We start from the raw sequence: 15,082 nt of genomic DNA on the forward strand, positions 1-15,082 counted from the left end.
AAAGAAGAGCATGATATTTTTGGATGTCTTCCTTGCACACCGATAATATTAATTTAATAGAGCAGCAGTACCTTTGGGGGTGGCGCAGGGTGTGAAATTCTGGGGCGGCACTGGAGGAATTCCCCCTCCCCAAAAATTCTGGTCATAAAAAATCGGCCCACCAAATAATTTCCAGGAGGAAGATTGATTGAGTTGGTGTTTTAAGTCCACTTTATGCGCAGTAAGGCTAATCGGGACTGGCTGTACAGTTTAAATTGGGATCCGAACCACAATGTGCCTCCACGGGGTATCGAACCCGGGACTCCTTGATTACAAGGCGATGACGCTACCATCCGGGAGGCCTCCAGGAGGGAGAGTTTTTGTTATAAGAATGAAGATAAGCAATTAGTCTTTACTTCAAATATACTTTACTAAGAAAGAATAAAAAACACAGAGAGGAAGAAGAATGTCTGTTTGTGTCTGTGTTTGTGAGTGTTGCATGTTTTCTCTCGCTCTCTCTCATCTTGAAGATACTAAATATGCACAATGAAACTAAAACAGAAATGCAAGATAAATATAAGTGAGAAATGTAATTAATTTATATTCATGAAAAGCAAATATTAAAAAAAAACTTAAACATAATAAAACAATTTTTTGTTGGTAAAGAATTAGCTTACAACTTTATAATATCTGATATATGTAAAATACAAATTAATTCATATAGATAATATATATATATATATATATATATATATAATAAAAAGTATGTTTAAATATTTAGTAATTTACTTTTAAACGTAACAAAATAGTAAATAATAATAATAAATAACCCGTGGTTCGACAGCCCTGGAAAGGCCTTGACCTATCTCCCGACTGCCAGTCTCCCTCCCACAATCCTACATAGAGGTGTGGAGATATTCAACCGGTAATGGGGTGACGTGGGGTCAGCACGTCGAACCCCCATCCGTTATAGGAGATATTCGAGACCGGGTTACGCTACTAACTCGTAGCTCCCCAATTTCCTCACGATCGTGGGTTGCCATCGATCTTATACACAGGCCGAGAACCCAGAGACTGAACCCAGGTGGGCTCGAACCAATGCCGTCCCGCAGTCGGAGTCCACAGTGCCTTAGATCGCACAGCCACGGAGGAGGACAACAACTTAATGAATACGTATATCAAATATATTTGTGTGTGCAAATGAAGATCTTCAGCACTCAACAACGACTGGGGGTTCGTCACCTCGAAACTACTGTCGGATTAAAAATTGTACGCAGATACTAGAGTTTGGACTCCAATTAAAAATTCACCAGTAGACAGCCAATCCATGAATTCTGGGTGTGACAATCACACACTTCAAATGTAAATATTTTGTAGACAAAGACATTGAGATCATCCATATCATTATTATAGCATTCAGAATGATGGCATTGTTACTGTCTTGAAGAGTGAGCTTTGTGAACAACGTTGTTTTTGGGCAATTCAAGAATAATGAAAGTTCCGGTGTGACCCGGGCGGTGGTAAAAGCCTCACATACCACCATACAACTTAAATACTCTGTGATTTTTTTACAACTTTTTTTCCCATCATATTTTTCATCTCGGTGTTTATAGAGGAAAGATTTTTATTTTTACTGTTATTAATTTTTATGAAAGTTCCGGGTGTGTCCTATGTGAATACCTCATCGATTAACCAGGCCTCCCCGATGGGGCAGTGGTAGCGTCGTCGCCTTGTAATTAAGGGCTCCCGGGTTCGATACCAGGTGGAGGCACATAGTGGTTCGGATGGATCCTACTGTAAACTGTGGGGCCTAGTCCCAATCAGAGCCGGATTAAGACGAAATTGGGCCTGATGCTGCTGAATAATAACTATAATAAGTAACGCTGTGTCTAGGCGTCCGAAATTGGGGCTCCAAATTTCATTCCAAGATTTATTTTCAGGTTAATATAGCAAAAGAAAACTGTCCAGCTTTCGGAAAATTCTCATCTGTTTTCATCTGGGCCTATTTCAGGAATGGGCCTAATGCTGCAGCATCAATAGCACGCACCTTAATCCGGCCCTGGTCCCAATTAGCCTTACTGCGCATAAATTGGACTTAAAACACCAACTCATCCGTTAACCCTATTTAATACCATAATACTCAACTAATACTTTAACTCAGCAATATCAAAGTGGAAACCAACCTCAACTCATAAATTTTAATAATAACTAACTTTATTTGTGAAAATTACAAATTTATTGAGAATTGCCTGTACACCAGAATCTTCATGTAAAAAGACAACCTTTATCACCTTTTGCATTAGTCTTTGCTGTTAATATCTGAATTCTTAAGCCATTCCAGGACATGCAAATATCAAATGAGTAACTCCTTAGTGTTCTGCACCGTTGTCGTGTGGTTAAGGCATCATGCCTTGGGCTCGAGCTAGGGACGCGTGCTGGATTGAGATTTCTTGAGGGAAGCGTAACAACTTCTCTCCAGAAATTTCGGCCAATGTATGGGACTGGTGGCAACCCACCATCGTGTGACAATTGAGGATCTCTGAGTAGCGTAACCTGGTCATGGGAACCTACAGCAATGACTTGGGGTTCGTCGTGCTGACCACACATAACACCGTAACTGGTTGGATGATCAGCCACCTCTACTTAGGCATGTGAGAGTATGGCCAGCAGTCAGCCCTTGGCCTTCAAAGGCTGTTCAGCCACCGCACTGGTAATAATAATAAAAAAGTAGTTCCTCAGTACTACATTGATTTTTTCTACTTGAAAGTATACACAACACTGTTTATCCCGTTTATTTCAATGGATGGAGGAGAAATGATCTTTTTTATCTCATTCACAGAAATATCCCATTCCTTTTGACCAGCAATATATTCATGCAAGATTTTCAGAATGGTTCCAGAAATGTCACTTTTATCAATTTCATGGCAGAGATTCCGGACTGACAAACACAAATGAATTTCTTCTTCCTGTTAGTTTTGTCACTAATAATTGTTGACAACCCGAATATCGCGAGCCCAATCGGAACTTCAGATCATTGCTTGACGAGCGTGTCACTGCATTGCGCAAAACAAGTGGACAAAGCCAAGCACGTTACGTACCGCGATTTTAAGAAATTTCAATATGAAAATTTTAGTCTGGATGCTGTAAATATCAATTGGAATGAAATGTTAAAACTTGGAAACATCGATTCTAAAATAGAATTTCTTGAGAAAAATCTCAACCTGTTTAACGTTCATGCCCCGTTACGAACGGTTAGGGTGAGGAAAGATCCAGCGCCGTGGGTAACGGGTAACCTTAAGCTGCTCATGAAACTGAGGGATGGTACGCTACGTAAATATAAGCGAAGCAAATTAACTTTACACTGGGACGAATATAAAAGATTAAAAAATGTTACCTCCTCTGTTTAGCCCAGTAAACAAAGGATTTTTGTCGGAATTAATTAGGGGAAAGCTGAATTTGGTGTATTGTTAGACCATCATAAGAGATGTATTTTTATTAAAAGTCCACGCCCCTCCCCTCGTAGCTTCTTCCCCTACGGCCCCCTGAACATTCAATATGCAGTGTTTTAGGAAAATTTCCATATCTCTGAAACTAGTGGACATATCGGGACGTTCCTTTTTCAATTTCAGTGCCAGCATTACTCACTATAAATTTAGTCCTCTTCATGTCTTAAATATTCTCAATGGTTTTTGAGTAATTCTAAGACAAAATTAAAAAAATGTAAATTTCTATACTTACTTTATTCTTTTTTGGCACTGTATTTTCATTACGAATGATAATATTGGAAAATTATCGAAACAAAAGTTGTAGAGTATAAAATTATCTTTAATTTGATACCAATAATGACAAGCTTGCTACTAAAATTTGGCGTGAATCTTTATGCATTACTTACAGAGGTCACGATTGAAGTTACCGACATTTGTGTTTTTTGCTTGCCAACATACAAAGGAAAAATATGTATATACGTAAAAATCCTGGCCCTAATTTTTACCAGGAATTCGATTGAATGTCAGAATGATCGCTTATTCCCCATGGTGCATGCTCTTCGACTTTTTCGCTCGTAAACAAAATCAAGGCGAGCAACCGCTATAGGTGGACTACGACAACACATCACTGTGACCTTCAGGATCAAACACGTGAATGGACCGTTGCGAAATTGTGAGTCCGTCCTTCCCACTTGCATTTTGGTTATCTTATGTCGCTTTTCTACTGTTCTTGGTTAAGAAGCGTGGCAGTACTAACGCCAATATTTAAAATTTAAGACACGTGATCTGTCCCTTCGAGACTGCTCAGACGAGATCTAAACTTCCTGTCACAGAACCTCGTCTCGGTTGAGACTTTAGTTTAAGAATTGTTTTTTTTAAGTTCACCTTATGCACAGATAGGCTAATCGGGACTGGGTCTGCACATCAGAGTGGTGCCCGAACGGTCGTGCAATGTGCTTTCACCGGGTATCGAACTAGGGACCCCTTGATTACAAGATGATAACCGTACCACTTCCCCTACCAGAGATAGACGAAGTCAGAAAGAGAAAGAAGCACAGTCGCAGTGAAAGACAGAAAGAGACAAAACAGAGGGTGGCAAGAACAAAAGCAGACAAAGAGAGACTGAAAAAACAAACTTAAAGTTAGAGATTCAATGTGATTTCTTTTACTTGGTTTTTCTGTTGCTTTTGGATAATCGCGAAGATAATAATGAGTGACTGATGATATAATCAAACTGGTGAACGGATTCTCACAAAGAACAAATTGGTACAAGAATTCAGTCATAACTTTTTATTGGTTAAAGATACATAAAAGGAACCTTCACCATTGCATTTCTCGTGAAATTCTAGCCTGATTTGATATATCATACCACCCCCTTCCCATTTAAAATTCTGAAGTTGAATTCAAAATGGCGGACATCAAGATGGCCGCCGACCGTGCGGGTGTAGTCTATGTGGTTCCCCATTGGGCTGGCAACGATTGGTCAGCACCATTTCCACGTTGCGCGCCGCAGTGGCTTGTACCGAGGGTGTTAAGAGACTTTTTGAGCCACCCTGTACAAAATCGCAGAGAAAGATTAAAAAATATAAAACGCAGAGGGAAAGAGATAAATACAAAGAGGAAAAGAGAAAGAAGAGGGAGAAAAAACAGACGCAAAGAAAAAGAAATAAAAGGCATTGAGAAAGAGATTACGAAGAGAGGGAGGAGACAAATGGAAAGAGATAATAGAAAGAAGGAGCGATAGACAAACAGGAATAAAGGCAGAGGAAAATATAGAAAAAGAGAGAGGAAGAAAGCGGTGAAACCCGTTTTCAAGAAGACCATATCAAACAAGTATAAAGAAATAAATATGTTACAATTACATAACGCAATACTCCACGTAGTATAATGCAGCACCTCGTTCGAAGGCCATTGAGAATGCGATGAATAATAGCCTTGTTAAAAGACCAAGAGCGTTAAACGAACAGATAATTATAGGTTTTAAAAGCTCTCTTTTATTATTGCGATTCGCGTGGTTACGTTCCTGTTTACAACGAACGAAGGCGAACGGGACAAGTTGCAGAAGGAACAATACGTTGTCCGAACAAGGTCAAGCGTGTGCCTGGTCATCGGAAAGTCAAGTTCAAAGTTGTCGGGAGTCAGTTTCCTCTAGAGATCGCTCCGGACAGGAACAAGGTGAGTTTCTTTCCTGCTAAACTACTTCGCTCTCGTCCTGTAAAAGAATTCTGGTTTCGCGGTGCTGTCAAGTTGATATTAATCTTGTTAGTTGTCGCAAACGCTGGTAGAGACATTTCTGTGGATTGTTATGTTTCAACTTGTGCCGGCGCATGAGCCGCAATTTTTTCCCCTTAAAAATTAGTCTGAAAAACAGTGATCGTCTTATAAGCCGATACTCGATTTTTGATTTCTTTCATTTCTGGAAATGTTCCCTGTTCGGAGTTAGACAAATTCTTTCTTGCTTCCTTGCGGTGTGTGACGAAGATTTTTTTTTTCTAGATAGATTAGGTAAGTTATTTGTTGAAAGTGGACTTCCATATTACTTTAGGTTTGAAATACTGTAAATTAATTATATGGCCCGGGACTTTATGTTATAACATATTTTTCATTTGGCTTCGGATCTAATATTGGGGTGAGATCTTTACATATCTGATGAAAATCAGCCGAAATTGACAAACTTGACAAAGCATATTTTGACATATTTCACCAATTTCGCGTTTTTACAACATATTTCTTCAATTTTGTTGTAATAAGACATATTTCGGTATAATTTCGTAATTCTCTCGCACATAATCGGTTATTTCATAATTTTTCCTTCGTAGCTTTAACACAACGATAGTTCATATTGTCGATGGCAGGATATGGAAATTACGGAGGAAGAAAAGTGCCGTCTTTTCTTAGTACAGAACAATAATACCCCACTTTTTTTATCCCGCCGACAATTGATAGCCATGCAAACATTATCGAGGAAAAATGTTCTCCCTCATTGTTGCACGGGAAGTAAAGAAGTTTCGTTCTCATTTCTTTGCCTTTTTCGCTTTTCACAAAAATCAGTCAAAAGTAAAAATAACATTCGGTACATTACAGCCCCTACTCTACTCTATCGGGTATGGGAGAAATTCGAGAGTACTGTTGTGCATATTTTTGGCTTTACTGGGAATATTTCTGCATTTTTCTGACATATTTGTAATTTTTCATGACATATTTTCCAATTTATATGACATAATTCATATTTTACAGTTTTATAGGACATAATGTCCCGGGCCATAATTATAAATTCAGTGATAAAACTTTTCCTTAAAAATGTGGGGGGAAAGGTGGTTCGCCTGCAAATACGATATAGTACGGTTGAAACTTGCATGTACGAGCATTACTACTGTCATACCGTGTCATTACAGGGATTGAAATGGAAATTTTGATGAGACTGAATGTTTTACTTTAGTTAACATGGTGCTGTTTTTTTTGTTTTTTTTGTTTTTGTTTTTTGTTACTAGTGCGATGAGACAACATTTAGTGAAATGATGCTCTATCTTACAATTAATAGTTAATATTAACATATTTACATCAACATCAAATTTGTGGATGGTAGTCTGCCTGCCAAACAGGGGAAAATTAGAACCTCAATACTCTGTTTTAATAATACTTAGAGTAAGGTGGGGCAAGACTGCGCAGTTTGAGTTCATAATTTTATCTTCAAACTATGAAACTACAGACACACATGAAAAAATCAATACACATTGCACTATCCTTTGCTAACTCACAGTAAATTTCCGAAAGCTGAATGAACAACATTTCTGCATGAAACATTTACAAAACCGTGACCATGCAAATGCGCAGTCTTACCCGCACCGTGGGGTAAGACTGCGATCAAGTTGGGGTAAGAATGCGCACTTTCTACACAGAGTCACATTTGTATAAAAAGATACACAAATCACCAGTGAATACCGTCCTGCACTTGGGTTAGGAATCGCTAGCACAAATCACAAATAAAGGTTACTGTTTCATGCAATTTTCATGCCACCACTCGTCACATGTGGAACACTGGATCCAATCCTCTACTGGAGGATCGCTGTACTTCTCATTACAACCTGGGCAATTGTACTATTTCTTCTGGCGTTTTCTGCTTGCTACATCTTCTTCAACAACGATGTTCCGTTTCTGTTTCCCCTGAACTTTCTTTTTGCTCTTCTCAGCCAACGAGGCTTCCAAGTTCACTTTGAATGGAGATCCAGTTAACACCTGAGACTGCCTTCCCTTTCGTCGGCGGTGCTGAATATGCTTTGCATGTGGAAGTGGTGATATCTGGTTAACGGAAATGTGCCGTATGATCCAGTATTATTAACCCCACTTGTTGAGGGCTGCTCACCTGGAGTTTCAGCTGATGCATGAGCCACATTTGCCTGCTGTGGCACGTTATTGGTGGATGGTCCAGTATTGTTAACCCCACTTGTTGAAGACTGCTCACCTGGAGTTGGAGCTGATACATTGGAACTGATACACAGTAGAGGGAAGAAACTCGTCCTCAGTGAAGATGTCTTGTTTGAAAGGGCATAATCCAGTCACTTCAAAGCCCTTCATGTCATTCCCAACTGTAGCTGCCTCCATATGCCTTTATAAAAATGGATGCCACTTGCAAAACTGTGATTGGGCCACCCGGATGGTTACTCACCCACTTATCACACTCAGATGAATAAATCGACTTCAGTGGACCAAAAAATGATCTATTTAATGACTGGGCCTTGCAAGCCACACACATGTGGGGTAAAACTGCGCACGTGCGCAGTCGTACCCCGTGCTGCATTCCTGAACAAATCACGTGATGCTGCCCAGCCATTGCACAAAGCAATGGAAACTAATACAAAGGTGGACTCGGCATTAACACAGCTTCTTCTATCCATCAATATCGTAATATTGTATACATTCACAGTGACGTAGTACTCAAAATACGTAGTACCAAAATAAATAGCAAACACCCTCAAAATCTTTTCACTTACCTCTCTCAGCACAACGAATTTCAAACGTATCTTCACCACTGTCCACAGCTAGCTACCATCTTGGACAAAGTAACGGTGGCGCAGTGGTGCCAACTGTGTGTGATTTTCACCTCGAAAAACCGGTGCGCAGTCTTACCCGCCGCGCAGTCTTACCCCACCTTACTCTATTCTTATTTTATAAAAATCAGTCCGGCGCAGTGGCCATGCGGTCTAAGATCTCATGATTTGAGCTCCGGTTACAGGATTCGCGCAGGTTCGAATCTCCTGGGAGAAGCGTTAACAACTTTTCTACAGAGATTTTGGCCTATGTATGGGACCGGTGGCCACTCACCATTGAGGAGATACGAATGAGCAGCGTAACCCGGTCTTGGAAACCCACAACCACGACTGAGGCTTCGTCGTGCTGACCACACGTCACCCCGCAACTGGTTGGATGAACTCCCACCTCGGCAGGAGGGAGTGAGGCCGGCAGTCGGTAGAGACCCTGGCCCTCACGGGCTGTTGCGTCACGGGTTATTATATTAAAAACATCAATTTGAGCAAGTGAAATATGTTTCCATATTACTATTTTGCGTATGATCAGAGATTGATTTTTTGACTAACTGGAAACTTTACCGTTTTGTTAATCTGTCAGAAGAATCTAATCCACAAGACACGACAAATAATAATTAACAAATAAAGAAGGGTAAAAAAGAAAACCATACGCCATAATAAATAAATAAAAAATAAGGCGACATGGACGCAATCATATTCTACTAAACTCTCTCGCTGCATTAACCATTTCCAAGTAGAGGGGAATCAAGTACTAACCGCTCAAGAGAAGGTCCCCAAATGAGGGGAGAGGGCGTGCAGAGGGACAGGAGAAGACCGGTCTATTTGCAGATTTTAGGGGTAGAAGGAAGTCTTCCGCTGCGGCCATTGTCGTTGTGGAAGTGCTTGTGCGTGGGTGTTTAATTGTGATTTCTTTGGGATTTTCGTGGTGTTGTAAGAGTTCTGGTAGTTATACATTATTTAGCCGTGTTGTGTCGGAAACTTTCGAATAAAGGAAATGATCAACAGTGTCGATATGAAACAATCATCCCGACAATTTTCATGCCAAACCTAGACCGACATTGTTGACATTTGTAGCTTTGCACATTGTAAGTGCAAATAAACGTTCTCCGCTTTCGCAATTCTTTTTATCTTTTTTCCTTTGCCATTTGCTTCGAACGCGTTCAGCCAATTCCGTCGTTGAAAATATCTTAAACATTGTAGTTAGTACAATCGGCAGGCTCTTCATTTAAAAAAAAATAATTAAAAAATCGGTGTACTCTGACAATAAGTCAACACCAGATTGACGATGATCATACCTTTACCGCTAATGTGGATACCCCCTGACCGTGCGCGGACAGTGATTTGAGCGTAGATGTGAATGAAGCCTTGAAGCTTACAGCGAGACCACAGCGCTTGTTTCTGCCCCAGGGTGCACTCCCCCAACCCTAATAGTAGAGTCGCCTGCGATACGTCACTTGACTTCCGTCAGGGATCTTCTCCTGAGCGGTGGGCTATATGAATGCAATAATAGGTACAGTCACGGACACTTCTGGGTTGTAACAAACCCATTAACTTTCAATGTGATCGTTACAACCCAGAAGTGTCCACGTCTGTACCATTAAAGTGCATTAACAATTTAGTTCACAACGAAAAGGAAAATGTAGTGAAATACCTAAAACTTTGAAAGAAACCGGAATCGCCCGTTGCCATTTCTGACGAGACGGAACCGTTTCGATTGATTGAGTTGGTATCTTAAGTCCACTTTATACACAGTAAGGCTAATCGGGACTGGACCTACAGTTTAAAGCGGTACCCGAACCACTATGCGCCTCCACCGGGTACCGAACCCGGGACGCCTTGAACGTCGTTTCGATCCCTGGTCGCTGCTCTATCAATTGAGCTACCGAGCCATCCCTATGATTTTTCGCTCTTGCTCGATGCATCCGATTAGGTTATTGTATGTGGCCTTTGTGCCACTTTGGCTAATCACGACGATGAGGATGAGTGACGACATGATGGAATGGATGAAGAGACATTCGAGCCCATGCCGGGATTCGAATCCGGGACCCTTTTCGCTCTTGCTGTTTTTCCTGACTGGGAAAGTCCATTCTATCGCAACGCGATTTGTTGTCTTTGAAACATGTACCGCACCTCATATATGATGGCGTCCAAAAAAAGGACCTGTCAATCTTGAGACTTTGTAATTTTGTTTACATATTCCTACTTCCCCCATTTAGTGGCGTCCAAAAAGAAGGACCTTCGACGTCATAAGTGCATCAACTGACAGACAGAATTTCACACAGGTTAAAACAGCCAAAAATGAATCAAAGCAGTAGTTCGATTGGTAGCGAACTAGTACAGTATGAGAGACCCCGGCTTGAGTCCTGGTTGAGCTTGCATTTTGAGGTGAAATTTCTAAATCGTTAGACAGTTGAGTAATGCTCGTACGTGTATGTTTCAATTACCTGAGGTAAAAAAATTCAGTGACGTAAAAACGCGACCTCATTATTGTTGAATTATACCGTGGGATTCTTGTCTTTCCACGTCCTTGATATGACGCAAATCCGATGTGGAAACAATTTCTGGCTGTTCATGTAGTTTCCCTCATCCCCCCACCCTACAAAAAAGTAATGATAGGTTGAAAGAATACTTACATCAACAGTAACCACCAACAGACAATGGTTTCTGTTTAACCTTCGAACGGTTTTTCTTTGTTCTATCTTCATAATCTAACTGGAGTTACGAAAAATGATTGGTTTTTAAGACCACTGACCTTACTTTATAAATATTTCGTAACGGAAAACTCATAAAACACGCAAGGAAAGATATGATATGAAAAGCTTAAAAACAAAACGCACTTTTATTCCTACGCTATAAAGATCTCAGGTAGGGTAGCTATTATTGTTAAAATTCAATCAAGCAGTATATATGCACAATCGTATTAATACAGCTCAGAAGTTTGCTTAGCGTATGCTTTTAGTAATGTGCGTTTTGATTACGTATATTTGAACCAGGCTACAATATCATTGAAAACTGGTTGGGGGGGAAATATTATTATCATCACACACACACACAGACATATATTATATACGAGGGTAGTTTGAAAAGTAAAATAAACGAGGCAGAGATGGCAGCATCATAATCGAAATAGATGCACAGTCGATAAGTTCGATCATTCAAACGAGCTCTTGCAGAGTTCCAGCCCAGTGCGTTCTGACGTTATTGTTTGATCACGCGAAGTAGGTAAACTTTCAAGCGTTTTCAAAAATGATGGACAAAACCCCCAGGACAATGCACCAGTTCACACGTCAATGGTTTCTATGGCTAAAATCCATGAACTTAAGGGGAAGAGTGACAATTTCGCACCAGTTGTGCATTTATTTGAATATCGTCGGAATGTGCACTGTTACTAAAAAAAAAAAAAACCGACAAGAGACTGTGATTTTTTCTCCATGTTGCAAGTGGAAGCGGGTATATAAGGTGATTATTAAGCTAGACACGATGTTTGAAAAATATGATCAATAAATATTTACAGATTCCCATGTATTCCTTATGGAAAATCAATTTCAACTTCAAATAACGACTAAGTAATCAAATGGGAGTTTCGACTTTCCTACGACTAAGACTTGTCATTTTTCCGTCCATGTACTTTTCTACATCATTGGATGGTTGATATTCCCGAGAGAACGAATAAAATAATGGTCGCATAAGCCTAATACATTTCTTCTTGCCTCCTACGACCATCCTGGAAGTGTTGCCAAACCTGATGTGAATAAAAGAGCTAAATTTCAGCTTAAATGGAGCTACAGTTGACTTTCAAGGAGCTAGATTAACGAAGGCTGCATAAAGTGCCTCCTAGGGTAATTTTAGGTGTCAGAGGGGTGAGGGCGCTGCTATTACCGTTAGCTTTAAAGTGATGGCAATTTATTCTTAGTTTTCACTGTCTAGATCTGGCGGCATCACTCATTTCAATAATACACTGATGGTCGTAGGAAATCCAAAATAAAGGATTCCCGGACGAGAACATTGCCATCTTCACCTCAGCTACGACGCTATATAAAAGTAGTTGGGGAGGTAAGAGGGGGTGGGGCGACGCAGCCAATATAACAATATCACGTCACGGGCCTCCCCGATGGCGCAGTGGTAGGTAGCGTCGTCGCCTTTTAACCAAGGGGTTCTGGGTTCGATACTCGGTGGAGGCACATGGTGGTTCGGTTCCCACTTTAAACTGTAGGTCCAATCCCGATTAACCTTACTATGCATAAAGTGGACTAAGACACAAAATCAATCAATTAATCACTATCACGTCAAGTGCAAAATGTAGCTATACTCAAACAAAAGTTGGTTGTGGGCCGGAGCCAGTGATGGCATCACAGTGTGGCAGGTGTTACAGTTCACAGCCAAACGAGTGCATGAAAGAGCCAGATATGGCTCCAAAAGAGCTAAGTTGGCAACAGTGCTCCCCATCTGCGGCAGAGAGATGGACCTCGGGAAATTGTCCCTCATCCCCTTAAGTTCGAATTGTTGGAACATCCGCCCTATTTCCCAGATCTAACTCCCTCTGACTTCCATTTTTCCCTAACCTCAAAGATGGCTCGGAGGACAACGATTTTCCGATAACGATTAAGTGATTCGTGCTGTGAACGGGCATTTTGCAGACCAGGAGAAATCATTTTATAAAAATAACCTCACAACGCACTAGGCTGAAACCCTGCAAGGGTTCGTTTGAAGGGTCAAACTTATCGACCGTGCATCGATTTCGATTATGGTGCTACCATCTCTGCTTTCGTTTACCTTACTTTTCGAACTACCCTCGTGTGTATGTGTGTGTGTATACATATATACACATACATACACGTACATGCACGTACATACACATATTATTATGTGATATAATATATGTGTTGTTACATACAAAAGTAGATTACTAAATATTTAAATATATGAATATATACAGGGTGGCGCACGAATAGTTAACACATTTGAAATTTAGATTGCAAATTTATTTTTAAATATGACATGTGCATATTGTGACATACAGAATAGTCCGTGGAAAGTTGTCTCACTGTATCACATGTTCAGTATGGCCCCCGTTTTGCCGAACAACCTTTTCAAGGCGGGTGCCTATATTTCTTACCACTCTACGGCACATGTCTTCGTGAAATATCACCACACAACTGAACTATTCGACCTCGCATTTCCATATGTTGGCTGGATTTAACGGGAAGAGTTTTTCCTTCAAAACCCCCCGGGCAACGTGTCATGCCAACTCGAACAGAACAGCCTCAATGTTTTCAGGAGTCCGAACTGGAGCAACGCGAGGTCGTCTTTCTTCTTTCACGGTGACTTCTTCCTCGAACGTACAGTACAAACGAAGAATAGTGTTTCTTGCTGGAGCCCATCGTGTTTTGAAATGAGCTCGAAATTTCCGTTGCGTACTTGTAACGCTCTTCGTTGCTGCTTACAATAGGACTGTTGGCGCGCTGCACTGAAAACAAACGTCCGTGCTCAGCTATGGCTACTCGCTGACTGGCGGGAAATGGATGTGCCCAGCGATAAGCCACCTACCGGTATTTCCAAGAACTACCGAATGCGCTTCTGTATTTTAAATTTAGATTCCAAATGTGTCAACTGTTCGTGCGCCACTCTTCACAAAGGAATTCATTTGTTACTTTTATGTACTGTGTATATCGTATATTTATAAAGTGGCAAGCTAATTCCTTTACGAACCGTTTAAAAATGTCAATAAATTACAAAATACTTGAGATTGTTTTGCTATGTTTGATATTTCGTTTAATTTTTGCTTTTTATTAGTATGCTTCTCTTGCATTGTTGTTTTACTTTTATTGTGCACATGTTTTTGTGTATATCTGTTAATGGTCTCTTGAAAGAGGGAGAGAGAAATCATCAATTACAAACACACACAAAGACAGACAATTCCTTCGTACTTTCTAGTGTTTTTTTTTTAATATTTCTTAGTATATTTGAAGGTAAAACAAATTGTTTATCTTCGTTCTTATAAAACAAACTCTCGCCCCGGAAATTTTTGGTGGGGAAGATTTTTTAGGACAATATTGTTGGTAGGTGAAATTCCTTCTGTTCCCCCATGAATTCGCACGCTGAATTGAACCTCGGAGTGCATTGCCTTCCACTAACTAGGCTAGTATGCCAGTGAGAGACGATATACATTTTTTGTAAGGGGAGATCAGGTTGTTGATATAATATTGACACTAATATTTATAAAATAAGTAATTACATTAGAAACTTAATTTTATATCATTAGGGAGAGATCACCATTCAATTCACCTGATTGATTTAGTTATTTGGACCATTTACGTCGCTTTTCTGACACTTTTAGCTAAACGAGACGACGAAGATGAGTGTGCGAATTAAACGTTTTAATTTGTTATTATTATTATTATTATATTATTGATATTATTATTATTTACAAGTCATAAAATTCAAATTTAATTTCAAATACTTTGGCGCTGCATAAAAGTTCAGACCAATCTGCTATCTATGTAGATAGAAACTTGATTCGCCTTACTTCCTTTCCATAAACATCTACCACTTTCTTGATGAACAGTTCTTTGT

The 15,082-nt window shown here is 40.1% G+C and overlaps 1 protein-coding gene across 3 annotated transcripts in view; it reads left to right on the top strand.

The window, feature by feature from the left end:
- The window catches only part of LOC145986746 (putative fatty acyl-CoA reductase CG5065), a 171,589-nt gene that overhangs the window by 89,476 nt on the left and 67,031 nt on the right, over window positions 1-15,082 (top strand). Inside the window, exon 1 of one of the 3 annotated variants that reach the window (XM_083121114.1) lies at window positions 5,586-5,639. The exons of the other annotated variants lie outside the window; for them this stretch is intronic. The gene's annotated coding sequence lies outside the window, so the exon portion shown is untranslated. Of the gene's footprint in view, window positions 1-5,585; window positions 5,640-15,082 lie in introns of those variants that run through there. 3 annotated transcript variants of the gene reach the window in all.

This window comes from Lepisma saccharinum, chromosome 4, assembly GCF_977018435.1.
Source record: "Lepisma saccharinum chromosome 4, izLepSacc3.1, whole genome shotgun sequence".
Lineage (NCBI taxonomy): Eukaryota > Metazoa > Arthropoda > Insecta > Zygentoma > Lepismatidae > Lepisma > Lepisma saccharinum.